The following is a 14,419-nucleotide window of genomic DNA, read 5'->3' as shown; positions in this document are numbered from 1 at the left end:
AAGAATATCTGGACATAAAACACACGTACATCTGGCCCAGACTTGTCCGCATCTCACAGTGTAATCGTTTTTTTGATAGCAGCTACGGTTTTGTCACAATCACAAGTTGTTCGAAAGAAACTGACAGCAAGAAAGTAGCTGTTCAGGAACAGGTAAAAAGTGGGAGAGGTAGAGAGGTATTTATCAGCAGGTGGGGCAGAAGTTACACACGCACACACATACACATTCATACACACATATACCAGACACATCTCCATGTAGGAGCTGGTTGGGCTGCTTGTTCAAAATACTTTGGACAATTTGATAAATGTTAAGTTCAAGCAGACACACACACACAAACAGACGAAGACACACACATACGCAGTCACAAACAACGACAGATACATACACACAGACAGAGTCACACACAAACACAGTTAAATACACACAGACAGCCTCATATACATAGACAGACACAACGCCGTTAGCTCTATTAGTGCTATTAGCATTAGCACCGTTAGCTCTGCTAGCCCTATTAGAAATGTTAGCACCATTAGCTCTGTTAGCACCGTTAGCTCTGATAGTGTTAGCGCTGTTAGCTCTATTAGCGCCGTTAGCTGTTAGCTCCATTAGCTCTGTTAGCGCCGTTAACGTTAGCGCCGTTACTAAAAAAGGAAGCTTTGGATGATAATAGAGATGGTTCATTTCCATTAAATTCATTCATGTTTATTGATTCAGTTAATAAGACCAGCAGCCCCCTCGTGCCACTGTCAAAATTTCAGTGGCGCCGGAATTGTCGAGTTTCATTTTTATTGTTCATGTTTTTCTACACACACACACACACACACACACACATATATATATATATATATATATATATACATACAGTATATATATACATATATATGCAGTTCAGCTTTTTGGAATGTACATACTGTGAAGCCATTTTTCATTTGAGGATGACAGTTTTAATTTTATTTTTGTTGTTCACACAATATGCTGTATATTGTATGTTACAGTTGAGAAGTTTTGATTGGAAATAAATAATAGAGAGAGGGAGAGAGAGAGAGAGAGCTAATGAAGAGGTTTGAAGTGGAAGTGAAAATCCTCCATCAGCTTACATTAGATGGATATTAATTGATGAGATATATATCAACAATATAAACATATATTTTATAAAACAGCTCCAGTTCCTCACAGTCCAGATGTGATCTATAGGCTGTTACATCATAGAGTTGTGCTAAACCCTCTGTGAAACACCTGGATGACATCACAGGATCTTACAGGATCAAATATCATTTTTATCTGATCAATATTAATAATGAGAGAGATCAGGCAAGAGAGAGAGAGACAGAGAGAGAATCTAAATCTTAAATTTGTCCACTGTACTTATTTTAATTCAGTGAACTGCACAAAAAAGTGTATTATTCCCAAGAACTGCAGTCATATATAATATTATTACATTATCAGCACCAGTTATTACATTTTCAAAGGGTTTTTAAATACTTGGGAGCTTGGGACGATGGTATGACGCAAAGCTCAAAGACAATGAGCAATTTGAACAACTAAAAAAGGACACCATCACTTACATGGATCGCATCAATAAGACCCTGTTGCCAGGAAAACTCAAGTTGTGGTGCTTCCAGTTTGGCATCCTCCCAAGACTCTTGTGGCCTTTAACTGTGTACGAGATCCCCATCACCAAAGTGGAAAAGTTGGAACAGGTGATAAGCACACAGCTGAAACAGTGGCTTGGAGTTCCACGGTGCCTAAGCTCCATCGGACTGTACGGGAATGGAAAATTGAAATTACCAATCACAGGTCTCGTGGAGGAATTCGAATGCACCAAAGCAAGGCTGGTCATGACCCTTTCTGAATCTGAGGACACGCCGAACAGCGCCCCCCCGGGTGGCAACGGGAAGAAAGTGGACTCCATCAGAAGCTGTTCAGAGTGCAAAGTCTGCTCTTCACTTTAGAGATGTGGTTGGCCAAGTCCAGCATGGACTTTCGTTTCAATCAACGAAACGTCGATGAAGCAGGGTACCCACCTGATGACCCCAATGAAATACATACCCTCCTTTTCACCACTTCACACCGACTGCTATGTTCAAGAGTTACCTACTTACCAAGGGATTAAAACATCTAGTCCTTTTAGCTTTACTTACTAGGCCAATAACGTAATAACCAGTCAATAATGTAATAACGTATTACATTATTGGCAAAAAGTTACTACGTTATTGGCTCAAAGGTTTTATTATATTATTGGCAAGTTATTACATTATTGGTTTTATTACATTTAAAATGGCCAAAATTATTACGTTATTGGTAGTTATTACATTATTGGCCGTTATTACGTTTTTGGTTGCTACACACCTCAACTCAACACCACAACTGCCATGAAAGTATGGAAAGAACTGGCCGTCAGGATAAAAAAGGGGGAAACAATTGATAACCAGGAGATGGCACTTCTAGAGGCTGAGAAGATGAGATGGAGAGCAGTGTTGACCCGTCTGACTGCAGTCTCTGGCAGTGAGAAATCTGATACTAAGGGGGAGTACAGAAAAACTGTTCACGCCATCTAATGGCTATTTCCTAGGTTGAACTGATGGCACAATTTGACCCAATAATGAAAGAGGACCTTAACCGGGTCCAAAAAACTACCTCTGGTCACACCAGCTACCTCAGTTACAGCAAACAGAACGAACTGATTAATTTGATGAGCAACAGGATCATTTTTGAAATGGTGAGGGAGATCAAGCAGGCAAAATATTTCTCCATTATTCTTGATTGCACAGCAGACATCAGCCCACCGAACAGCTGTCAGTTGTAATTCGTGTGGTGTCACTGACCGAGGAGAAGCCCCGCATAAAGGAACATTTCATGGGTTTTTTGGAGGTAGAGGAATCAACAGGTCTGCATTTGACATCTCTGATTCTGAAGAGATTAGAGGAGCTTAAAGCTCCTTTTGAGGACTGCAGAGGACAGGCTAGGGGGCAAACATGACAGGACGGGGCAAACATGAAGGGGAAAAACAAGGGTGTTCAAGCCAGGCTTCTACAAATTAATCCAAGAGCTCTTTTTGTGCCATGTGGGGCTCATACCCTGAATTTGGTTGTGGCTGATGCTTCTAAGGCTTCCACGGATGCCATGAACTATTTTAAGATTATGTATAGAGTTGCCTTATTTTGCTTTCTTCAGGGATTTTATTCATCTCTTTTTTCTCTGTTCTAGTGACATTTTTTTGCATTTATGAATATATTTAATAAAGTAATCCAAATAATATAATGTATTGTTGTGTTGTTTGGGGGTAAGTCCTTTGTTTGTGGAGGGTTTTTTTGGGGGACGGGGGTGCCAAGGGATGGTTCACCCAAGGGGCTAGTCCAGCCAGAAACCGCCTCTGGTGCAATATATCCAATAATTGATATTAGAAATATTGTATTGCAGTCCATTGGATTTGTCTCAAGACTTAGCCCCTCTTAGTAATGGGCTGAACACATGTCTTTGTGCACAGTGAGACCAGTTTTCCTGTAGAGTCTTTCAAGTTGACGTCCTTCTGCTTTTAACTGTCTGAGAGTGGGAGTGAACCAAAGTGCGGGGAAAGAAATGAGACAGATCTGGTTAAGTGGCAGTTGTTGTAGTGGGAGAGCAATTCATCTGGCAGGACTGTCACAGCGCTGTCGACACTGACCGATAAATTGTCCAAGCTGATGTCCTTAATTATACGGACAGTTATAGTACGTGGAGGGTTTGATTTGGAGAGTGAAAGACTGAGACTGAAAGACAACAGCTTGTGGTCCGAGACAGGGACGGAATCTGCTTTGTAGTCAACAGATGCAACACCTGAGCAGCAGATTAAATCCAAAATGTACCCTTTGATGTGGGTGGGAAAGTTAATACATTGCTGAAGTGCAAAACTGTCCAAACAGGATGTGAAGTCTTTGGTGAGGATATTATTGACATTGTCCATATGAATATTAAAATCCCCCAAGAGCATTATGTTCGGTGAGACCACTGTGATCAGCACGGCTTAATGGAGGTGTAGGATGTCCGGGTGCAGGAGCGGAGCTGGTGGTGGTGGTGGTGGCTCATGCGGATGTAAGTACTGGAACAGTGCTGTCGATGGATGATGGACAAAAGACGGGACAGTCCAGGCGGGCACGAGCCACGCATAGTTAATCCACATTACACACCGGAGGAGGCAACAGGTAGGCTAATCTTGGCCCAAACACACACAGACATGGATGTCAGTTCACATAGTATGATGGGAGGACTGGATTAACGAATGGTCCACACACAGAGAACAATTCCAAAATCTACAGACGATAAAATTAATTAAAATTACTTAAAAGAGGCCAGGGGGCAGCGGCAGCTCAAAAAACACCGGCGTCGACTTCATCCGGGTCATCCGGTGTTCACTGATGTCCCAGTGATGAAGATCATGAGGATGCCATTCTTCCCCCTCCAGATGTTCTGGCCCAGCAGCTCCATCGGTGGGGAGCACAGCCTTCCTCTGCCCCCTGTGAAGTCAACCTGCACGAGGTAAACAGGCGGCTGTCAGGTTGGTTATTGACTGAGTGGCATCGCTGGATGTGACAAGTGGGACAAGAAGGATTTATATGATGCAAAAGCCTTCTCGTCAGGTCCGCTCTAGGCCGCTCATGCCTGCAGTTCCTGTGTGTATGATGGAGGTGAAGCCTTATCACCAACAGCTAGCTTCTGGGGCTTACAGGACCCCCAGTGGTACCTGCCCTCCTGGGGAAGATGGAGCCCTTCCCTGCCTCCATGTACCATAGAGGAGGTCCTTGAATGGGACCTGTCTCTGTAATGCTCATATAAACTACGTGGAGTTGTTGGCACTCCTGAGAGATAGCACTCAGTTCTGTGCTGGGTCTGTTCAGGAAGAGCCCGCTGCAGGTGATCAATGAGAATCACGCAGATGTCGTCAATTTCACGTCTTTGTTGTCGCCACCACAACCACAGTCCTCGTGCATCAGTCTGATCACTCAGTGGTTCTGTTTAAATGAGCTTAATAAATCCCAAAGTGAAGTATCTGTTATTATAAGAGGCACATGTAGGAATGTGAACTACACTGCTTTCCCAAAGGTTTGAATTTACACTGTTCAAGGTAGCAGAAACCGGCGGAGAAATGAGTTAATGTGCTGTCTGTGCACACATCCAGCTTCTACTTTGACCCTGAGGTGATGTTTCACCAGAACCCGACTGCCCCGCGCTGGAGCTGCCTTTCAGTCAGCGCTCTTTGCAGGGAAGACTGAGACTGAGGTATCTCAAAACCACCACCATGTTTGGCGGGTATGTGGAAGAAACATGCCTGAGAATGCCATGCAGGCCCCCAGGGGCCTTCATAAAAGGTGGGCGGCCATATATATGGTGGCATTAGCTTCCATGATTGGTTGAGCCAGAAGGCGCTTCCCTCAGTGAGATACTTCACTCGGTTTTTGGAGAGCAGAGGTAACCCAAAGTCTTCCCAGGTGAAATGTATGAGACCATGTTTGTGCTGGCTCACCTTGACCACAGTCCTCACACCTGTCAGACAGACTCAGAGGTGTTGAGAAACAGAGGAGGTGCTGAAATTATCTGTCTAATCTACTCGAATCAGTTCTGTGATACACATCTTTCTATCAGGCTTCATTAATATTCTCATAAATATTTAAAGAAAAACAAACATTTGGTCCGTTTTCATGCACTTTATTCAGCAGATAGTACAGAGAGTTGTGTGGTTGTGATCCACACGTCTAAATGAAGTAGAATGACGAGTTTGAGAAGCACATACAGACATCTTTGAAGTTTGAAAAGAGACAGAAGAAGTCTTCTCGACAAACTGACACAAAACATATCTGATGTTAAACATGGACGTCATTCGATGGTGGCTGTCTCTGATTACATTTTAATTTTCTGTGGTTGCAGTTGTAGCTGCAGGAGGAGTTGTCGCAGCGCTGCAGTGGTACTTTATAAACGCTGCAAGAGGTTCAGAATGAGCTGGAAAAGCTGCTCACGCGACAATAATGCTGCTGCTGTTGGTGGTGGTGCTGCTGCAGCCGCAGTGGCGGTAGCCTTCAAGACAATCAGAAACATTCATTGTCACATAGAAAGCAGATGAGTTTCTCAGGAATTTTACAGCAACTGACATTCAGGTGTGTCAAATGTTTAATTCTAAAGGATAAAGAAGGTACTCACCACATTGGAGTCTGAGCGAGCAAACCGCTGGTGTTCAGTCTCCGTCTGCAGAAAATCCACAAGTCACATTACACTGACAGAATAATGATGGTCTCAACATCTTTCCCCAGCTGGGGGTTCATACAGCTGATCTTATCTCATCACACTTACAGGATGAGCCAGAGCGAGGCTCAGGAGGCATCCGAGCACAAGTGCTACCTTCAGCATGGTTGCAGTGATCACACCTGTGGAAAAGATAAAGACTCGCTCAGACCAGCAGCTCTTCCATGATCTCAGTCCAATCACCATCCCGTCAAGCTCACGCTGCAGATACAGACAGAGGATTCAGATCTTTACCTTCAAGCCTTCAGAGCTTCAGCAGACGGTCTGGCAGCAGGTGGAGGAGGTGGTTGTAGTGTCGCTCTGTTCAGCTTTTCTTATATACAGTTACAGGAGCGGAGGTCATTTCATCAGCACACAGCACTGTTGGCAAATTGCAATGACTGGAAATCTCCCTCCTCCACACTTTGAGGTGAGGAAATATGTTGGTCAGGTAATTATCAGACACACACCTGGGCAGTGTGATCGGTGCAATATATCCAATAATTGATATTAGAAATAGTGTATTGCAGTCTATTGGATTTGTCTCAAACTCTAATCATCTGGAGTCGTTAGTCTGACTAATTATTTTTTCAACTTCAGAAACAAAGCTGCCAGGAACCCCAGAAAGTATCTGGGGACTGATAGAACCCGACAAATAAGAATATTACCACAGTGCAGCGATCCAGTTCCATGTTATAAAAAATGTTTCACTGTTTTTACGTTCAGACAAACAGCAGAAAAGCGTAATGAATAAAAGTGTTTGTCTGCAGATAAAGGGATTTGATTGTCGCTCTCTTTTGTTCCCTTTTGTTTCTGTTTAACATCATAAATGTGAATAATTCAGTTTAAAAATGTCTGAAAAAATGTTCTCCGATCTAAACTTCAGTTCTGAGTTGATCTTTGTCAGCTGTTCAGTGTGTTTCATGTTAATATTTCGTGGGAAAATGAGAAAAGAGATACATGTTGATTGACTGTAGACACACTGTGACTTTGGCGTCGCTGTAACTGTAACTCACATCTGCTGTTAAACTTTTAGTTCAGCACATTCAGAAGTTTCTGGTTCCGACCTGCAGCAGCTTTTAAGGCGGAACTAATGTCTGCCGCGCCATTGTTTCCCACGTGATTAATAAAACAGACACCTCATTAATAGACAAGAAGGAGGAGACCAGAATAATTTAAGGTTATCAAGTGTCTAAAGTTATAGAAAGTTTGTACACTTAACCAGAAGAAAGAAGACAAGGAAAAAGACGAAGAACGCAAGACTTGGCCCCTCTTAGTAACACGCAGCCTACGAGGTTTGATGTATTTCAACTTTATATTTACACAGCGATTTGTCTCTGTGGTACATTTTACACATATCGTTCCACCTGCTGCGGCTGTATTGTCTGTGGTCAGCTGTATATATATTTCCTCTTTTACATCAGTTGTCACGGGTCGGTTCTCAGAATAAAGCTGTTTAACCGCCTGGCCTCGCCTGGCCTCACCTGGCCTCGCCTGACCTCACCTGGCCTCACCTGACAGTCACGGTGTGGATGATCACCTCAGCAGCCGCTGTGTGACTCATCTTTGTTGCATTCAGCTCTGCAGTCAGAGGGAGGTGTTGTTTTTCCGCCAGCTCGCCGTCTCACATTTTGGGATCTGGTGGCGTAACGTGTTACAAATTTTGGGATTAAGGAAGCGTGTCAGGGAGGGAGTGTCTCCTAATACTTTAAGTTCTCATTTACCATTCGTCATGGTTACCGCCATGTCTATTTATACAAATGTCCCTTTATATTTGAGAAAATAGTGAACGGAACAGATGTTGTTTTGCATCATGTTAATGCACGATAAGAACATCTGACAAACAGACGTAAAACAAAACAGATCAGGGACTCGAGAAAAGGACAAACGGAGAGCAGCATAAAGCACACGTTCACCTTGGAAAGGATTCAGCTGAGTTTCTTTATGTAAACTAAAAATCAGACCAAACCTCCCACAGAGCCTTCAGTCCCTGTAGGAGTCAGTGTCAGTCATTCACTTCAGCCACTCCTCAAAGCAGGCTTTGTCTGACGGAGAACAATCCCTGAGGCGGCAGGAAAACCTGCCAAAGCAAGTTACCTGGGGGAGGGAGACACCTGTGGCCTAATAAGCATAAGTGGGGAGATCTGGGTGATAGTTTATGTCCCAATTCTCCAATAACTTTGACTACGTGTGTCCAAAAGGACAAAACATATAAAGAAAAGTTTCCTTTGGATACCTCCAGCAATAATCACCACCCATAAGATGAACGGGTGTACGATCACACCTGTGTGTGATTTTACCGTGTGTGAACGTGTCCGGTGCGTCTCTGACCGACCGCCTGGCATCAGCTACGATAACAAACACATTTGTGAGGACTGATGCCGGCGGGTCAGCAGATGTCTCTCAGATCCAATTTAATAACCCGTTGCCAAATCGAAAAGACTCCAGATTATGAAACAAAAATCCTCCTCCACCCGATCAAACGCCGTCTCTGCACGCAGGGAAACAGCAGCGATGGGAGTCTCGTCCTCTTTACTTAACCACATCAAATGCAGAAATCTTCTGAGGTCATCAGAGACGACCTTCCTCTTCCTCATTCATTCAGGTCACTTCTCTCTCTTTCTCATCTTGTTGTGTTCCTGCAGGTTTGTGTTTTTACAGCAGTTAACTGTGATTCATGGCTGAAATTCAGCTTGTTTCCTGCTGTAAAATAAGCACAGTTCATGGCGACGCAGGACAGAAGGAGCGAGCCGGGCTGTCAGCTGGAGGACAGACTGGTAGGTCACTGGGTGAGGCAGATAGAGAGCATGGAAGGATATGAACCTGAGACACAGGTGAAAACAAACCTAAGCAGAGTTCAGGAAACCACGTGGGAAACACTGACAAACTCAGAGCTTGGCTGTAACATTAATGACACAGTGGCAAACTGAGCCGTCTGGCCAGGACTGGAGCGTAGAACCGGGACATACGTACTGCAGCAGCTTGATGAGTGGATGGGTTACAGGTGTGCAGGCTGATTGGCAGGAGGAAACAGGTGATTGACAGCAGGAGGGAACAGAGAGTCCAGCCAAGACAAACATGCAGACACATGTGGATCCTGTTTTATGACTTGGTCCTGACTTTCACCAAATCCATTTTATTCTGCCAGGCAGCAGCTAAAAGAACCCTTATTAGTGGCACGAGGCAACCCAGGAGCCACTCGCCTCTATAGCTCAAAGAAGAATCTCCCATAAGAAATGAATGGGAAATTTCAGCCTTTTTCTTTTTTTTGTCTTTACTTTTTATTGGTTTTTGATTTTGCATGTAAACAGACAAACATTCAAACAATCAACATGAAGACCTATAGATGAGTACAGAAGTACCGAGGAGAAAATAAAAACTTACATAAGTGGACTAGTAATCACCTCCAGTTAAGAAAATATAGGCAATCTGATCGTACAGTCTGAAATGACCTGAAATCCGGTCTAATTATCTTCTTAATAGGTTCATCTTTGTAAGCTTTTACAAATACCTGTAGAATATCATTTTCAGGTTCATAATTTTTTATAATTTTTCCCCGATATAGTCTCTTATTTGTATATACCTGAATAGGTCCTGGTTTTGTAAACCAAAATTGTCCTTGAGATCTTGGAAACTTCTAACTGTGCCTTTACTTATCAGTGAATAGTATGTTGTAAGCCCTAAGGAGGTCCATTCCTTGAATCTATGGTCGTGTTGATTAGGTGTAAATTGTGGGTCATAAGCAAACCATTTCAAGACTTCGAGCGTCTTTTTTAAATTGAACTGTTTTGATACATCACTCAAAAGCTTTAATGAATTAGTGATCCATGGATTATCTTGATCAGTAAGTTGTCCATGCAGTGATGGGTCCCCAATCAACACACTGACTGGAAAACCTTTTCCCATTGTTTATTCAACATTTTTCCATCCGGCCTTGTAACTAGGTGTACACCAGCAGATTAGCCCGTATGTACCTAGAAATTAATCTGTCCCATTCTTGAAATTGTTTTTCTGGTGCTTCTAAAGGCAATGACTGAAAAAGGTATAAAACCCTTGGCAGGATGTTCATCTTGATGGATTCGACACGTGAGCTGAGGCTTAGATATGGTATCAGGCTCCATCTGTGAATATCTTCCTTGATTTCCTTCGTAAGAGGTTTATAATTGGTTTCAGCTAATCTCCACAGATATTTAGGAATATTAATATTTTATAGATTTTTCATCCCAGTTTAGCTGATATTTCTGACGGTGATCAGCAGGAGAATTATAATCAAAACTAATGATCTGTGTTTTTTGAACATTTAATTTATAACCTGAGAAAGAGCCATATTCATTTAAACATGTCATTAATGCTGGCAAGGATCGTGTTGGGTTACTCAGATATATTAATACGTCGTCAGCAAACATCGCCAGTTTCTGGTCATCTACCATTTTTATCCCCTCAACTGCTTCATTTTGTCTTATTCCTTGAGCTAAAGGCTCTATAAAAATAGCAAAGAGAAGAGGACTCAGTGGACATCCTTGTCTCGTTGATCGTTCAAATATAAATGATTCTGAGAGTTCTCCATTAATCTTCAGCCGTGCTGATGGGTTTTTGTATAATGTTTCTATTGTTTGTACTATTGTCTCATTAAAGCCAAATTTTTCCATTACCTTGAATAAGAAGGTCCATCTTACAGAATCGAAAGCTTTTTCTGCGTCCAAGCTCACTATCATAGCCTGGAGATTGTTTTGGCTAATATGTCTAATAATCTGTGATGTACGTCTTATATTGTCTTGGGTTTGTCTACCTTGAATGAACCCTGTTTGATCCAAATGTATGATCTGTGGTAGAATCTTGTCTAATCTTTTAGCAAGGATAGAAGTGAACAAATTTCAGCCTTTTTCAATTGTCCGCTGCTTCGCCATACTTTCTCCTAGAGACTTCATTCAAACTTTAAAACTTAGATAATTTTGTCGGCTCAAAATGAACCTCGGCACATTTTTTGATATCTCTCACGGTTTTCGAGCTATGACCATCTGAAGACCATAGCTCACCTTAGCTCAAAAACCGTAAGAGATATCAAAAAATGTGCCGAGGTTCATTTTGAGCCGACAAAATTATCTACGTTTTAAAGTTTCAATGAAGTCTCTAGGAGAAAGTATGGCGAAGCAGCAGACAATTGAAAAAGGCTGAAATTTGAGGAAATTTCCCCATTCATTTCTTATGGGAAATTCTTTGCACTTTTTTGCAAATAACTTTGCGAATTATTGACAAAAGAGCTATAAAAGACAAAGCACACCATTCCCGATCGAGCCGCATGTTTTGATATATAGTTTGCGGGGGTTTTCTCAAAGCTGCGGGACTAGTTACGTGCCGAAATTCTGGTGGAAGATGAAAAATGGGAAGAAAAAATGCGCGGGATAACAATAGTGGCTCTTGCGTTGCCTCGTGCCACTAATTATTTAAAAAGCTATAACACATGTAGCTCACAAAATGCCTTGTCAGTGTTTGTTAGAAGTTGGGAAAAAAAAGGAAAAAATACCAAGGCACTCATCTTGATTTTAGAAAAAGTCTTTAAAAGTTTTTATTAAATTACAGGATGTTAGAAGTTATTTAACTTAGCATATAGCGTATAGGAATAATAAAGTCCGCAGTCAGGACAGCTGTGTGAATTTGCAGTTGTTGTGTTGCAAACACAAACTAGACTCGGTTGCCCATGGGTGAAATTAGTTGCATGACATGATGCCTCAGTTCTAATAGTTGAGTTTAGCAAAACTAAATATCAAATACAGTCGTCTTCTGTAGCTTAGCAACATATTAGCAAGAGGCTAATAAATAGGCGATAGCCTACCGTCCTTCATATCGCTCATAGAAATCTGCAGACCTTCTTCTTTTGCCCGTTTCTCCTCTTCTTCTTTTTGTCTTTTTTGAAACTGGGCACCTGATGGCTTCTTTGGTCTTTTAGTTTGAGCCATGATCTTCATTTAAGACACGACTCCATAACATGACCTTTCGCATTATCTTTTGCCAACATTGTCCGTTCACCCGTCAGTCAACCGGAGTCCGGAGTCACGTGACGTAAACAAATTTATGCATTTTTCACATAACCCAATCAATTATGTGTAGACATATGAGTCTATGTTAATTATGAAATACAATTTAGCAAGTTGACATGACAATGAGGGCGCCGTCTCCACTAACTTGACATGGAAATAAGCGGTATTCTAGAAAACTGGCGAGTTTTGTTTTGACTTTAGTTTATTTGTTTTGTTTTGTTATTTTAAGGGTGCTCGGGCGTGGCGCCCTCGTGCGCCCTCACATAGATTGCGCCCTTGGCGGTCGCCCACATTGCCCATAGAAAAAAACGGCCCTGTATTGCACCGATCACACTGCCCAGGTGTGTGTTTGCTAATTACCTGACCAACATATTTCCTCACCTCAAACTGTGGAGGAGGGAGATTTCCAATCATTGCAATTTGCCAACAGTGCTGTGTGCTGATGAAATGACCTCCGCTCCTGTAACTGTATATAAGAAAAGCTGAACAGAGCAACACTACAACCACCTCCTCCACCTGCTGCCAGACCGTCTGCTGAAGCTCTGAAGGCTTGAAGGTAAAGATCTGAATCCTCTGTCTGTATCTGCAGCGTGAGCTTGATGGGATGGTGATTTGACTGAGATCATGGAAGAGCTGCTGGTCTGAGCGAGTCTTTATCTTTTCCACAGGTGTGATCACTGCAACCATGCTGAAGGTAGCACTTGTGCTCGGATGCCTCCTGAGCCTCGCTCTGGCTCATCCTGTAAGTGTGATGAGATAAGATCAGCTGTATGAACCACCAGCTGGGGAAAGATGTTGAGACCATCATTATTCTGTCAGTGTAATGTGACTTGTGGATTTTCTGCAGACGGAGACTGAACACCAGCGGTTTGCTCGCTCAGACTCCAATGAGGTGAGTACCTCCTTTATCCTTTAGAATTAAACATTTGACACACCTGAATGTCAGTTGCTGTAAAATTCCTGAGAAACTCATCTGCTTTCTATGTGACAATGAATGTTTCTGATTGTCTTGAAGGCTACCGCCACTGGGGCTGCAGGAGCTTCAGATGTAGCTTCAGCTGCAGCAGCAGCAGCAGCAGCGTTGTCGCCTCAACAGATTCTCCAGCTCATTCTGAACCTCTTTCAGCGTTAATAAAGTACCACTGCAGCGCTGCAACAACTCCTCCTGCAGCTACAACTCCTCCTGCAGCTACAACTACTAGCACAGAAAATTAAAATGTAATCAGAGACAGCCACCATCGAATGACGTCCATGTTTAACATCAGATATGTTTTGTGTCAGTTTGTCGAGAAGACTTCTTCTGTCTCTTTTCAAACTTCCAAGATGTCTGTATGTGCTTCTCAAACTCGTCATTCTACTTCATTTAGACGTGTGGATCACAACCACACAACTCTCTGTACTATCTGCTGAATAAAGTGCATGAAAACGGACCAAATGTTTGTTTTTCTTTAAATATTCATGAGAATATTAATGAAGCCTGATAGAAAGATGTGTATCACTGAACTGATTCGAGTCGATTAGACAGATAATTTCAGCACCTTCTCTGTGGCCGTCCACCTTTTATGAAGGCCCCTGGGGGCCTGCATGGCATTCACAGGCGTGTTTCTTCCACATACCCGCCTGCAATCATGGTGGTGGTTTTGAGACACCTCAGTCTCAGTCTTCCCTGCAAAGAGCGCTGACTGAAAGGCAGCTCCAGCGCGGGGCAGTTACCTCAGGGTCAAAGTAGAAGCTGGATGTGTGCACAGACAGCACATTAACTCATTTCTCCGCCGGTTTCTGCTACCTTGAACAGTGTAAATTCAAACCTTTGGGAAAGCAGTGTAGTTCACATTCCTACATGTGCCTCTTATAATAACAGATACTTCACTTTGGGATTTATTAAGCTCATTTAAACAGAACCACTGAGTGATCAGACTGATGCACGAGGACTGTGGTTGTGGTGGCGACAACAAAGACGTGAAATTGACGACATCTGCGTGATTCTCATTGATCACCTGCAGCGGGCTCTTCCTGAACAGACCCAGCACAGAACTGAGTGCTATCTCTCAGGAGTGCCAACAACTCCACGTAGTTTATATGAGCATTACAGAGACAGGTCCCATTCAAGGACCTCCTCTATGGTA

General features: G+C 42.7%; 2 long non-coding RNA genes across 2 annotated transcripts; one reads left to right on the top strand and one right to left on the bottom strand.

Annotated features, from left to right (window-relative positions):
- Positions 1-5,675: 5,675 nt before the first annotated feature.
- On the bottom strand, positions 5,676-6,595 carry LOC121604792. The gene is made up of 4 exons (XR_006006768.1): positions 6,511-6,595; positions 6,325-6,398; positions 6,175-6,219; positions 5,676-6,051 (listed from the first exon to the last, which is right to left on the bottom strand). It is a non-coding gene; the product is annotated as an uncharacterized LOC121604792 (long non-coding RNA).
- Positions 6,596-12,793: 6,198 nt separating this feature from the next.
- Positions 12,794-13,723, top strand: LOC121604791. Its single transcript, XR_006006767.1, has 4 exons — positions 12,794-12,849; positions 12,962-13,035; positions 13,141-13,185; positions 13,309-13,723. It is a non-coding gene; the product is annotated as an uncharacterized LOC121604791 (long non-coding RNA).
- Positions 13,724-14,419: the final 696 nt, after the last annotated feature.

The sequence above is a fragment of the Chelmon rostratus genome, chromosome 3, assembly GCF_017976325.1.
Source record: "Chelmon rostratus isolate fCheRos1 chromosome 3, fCheRos1.pri, whole genome shotgun sequence".
NCBI lineage: Eukaryota > Metazoa > Chordata > Actinopteri > Chaetodontiformes > Chaetodontidae > Chelmon > Chelmon rostratus.
This window is presented reverse-complemented; position numbering and strand designations above follow the sequence as displayed.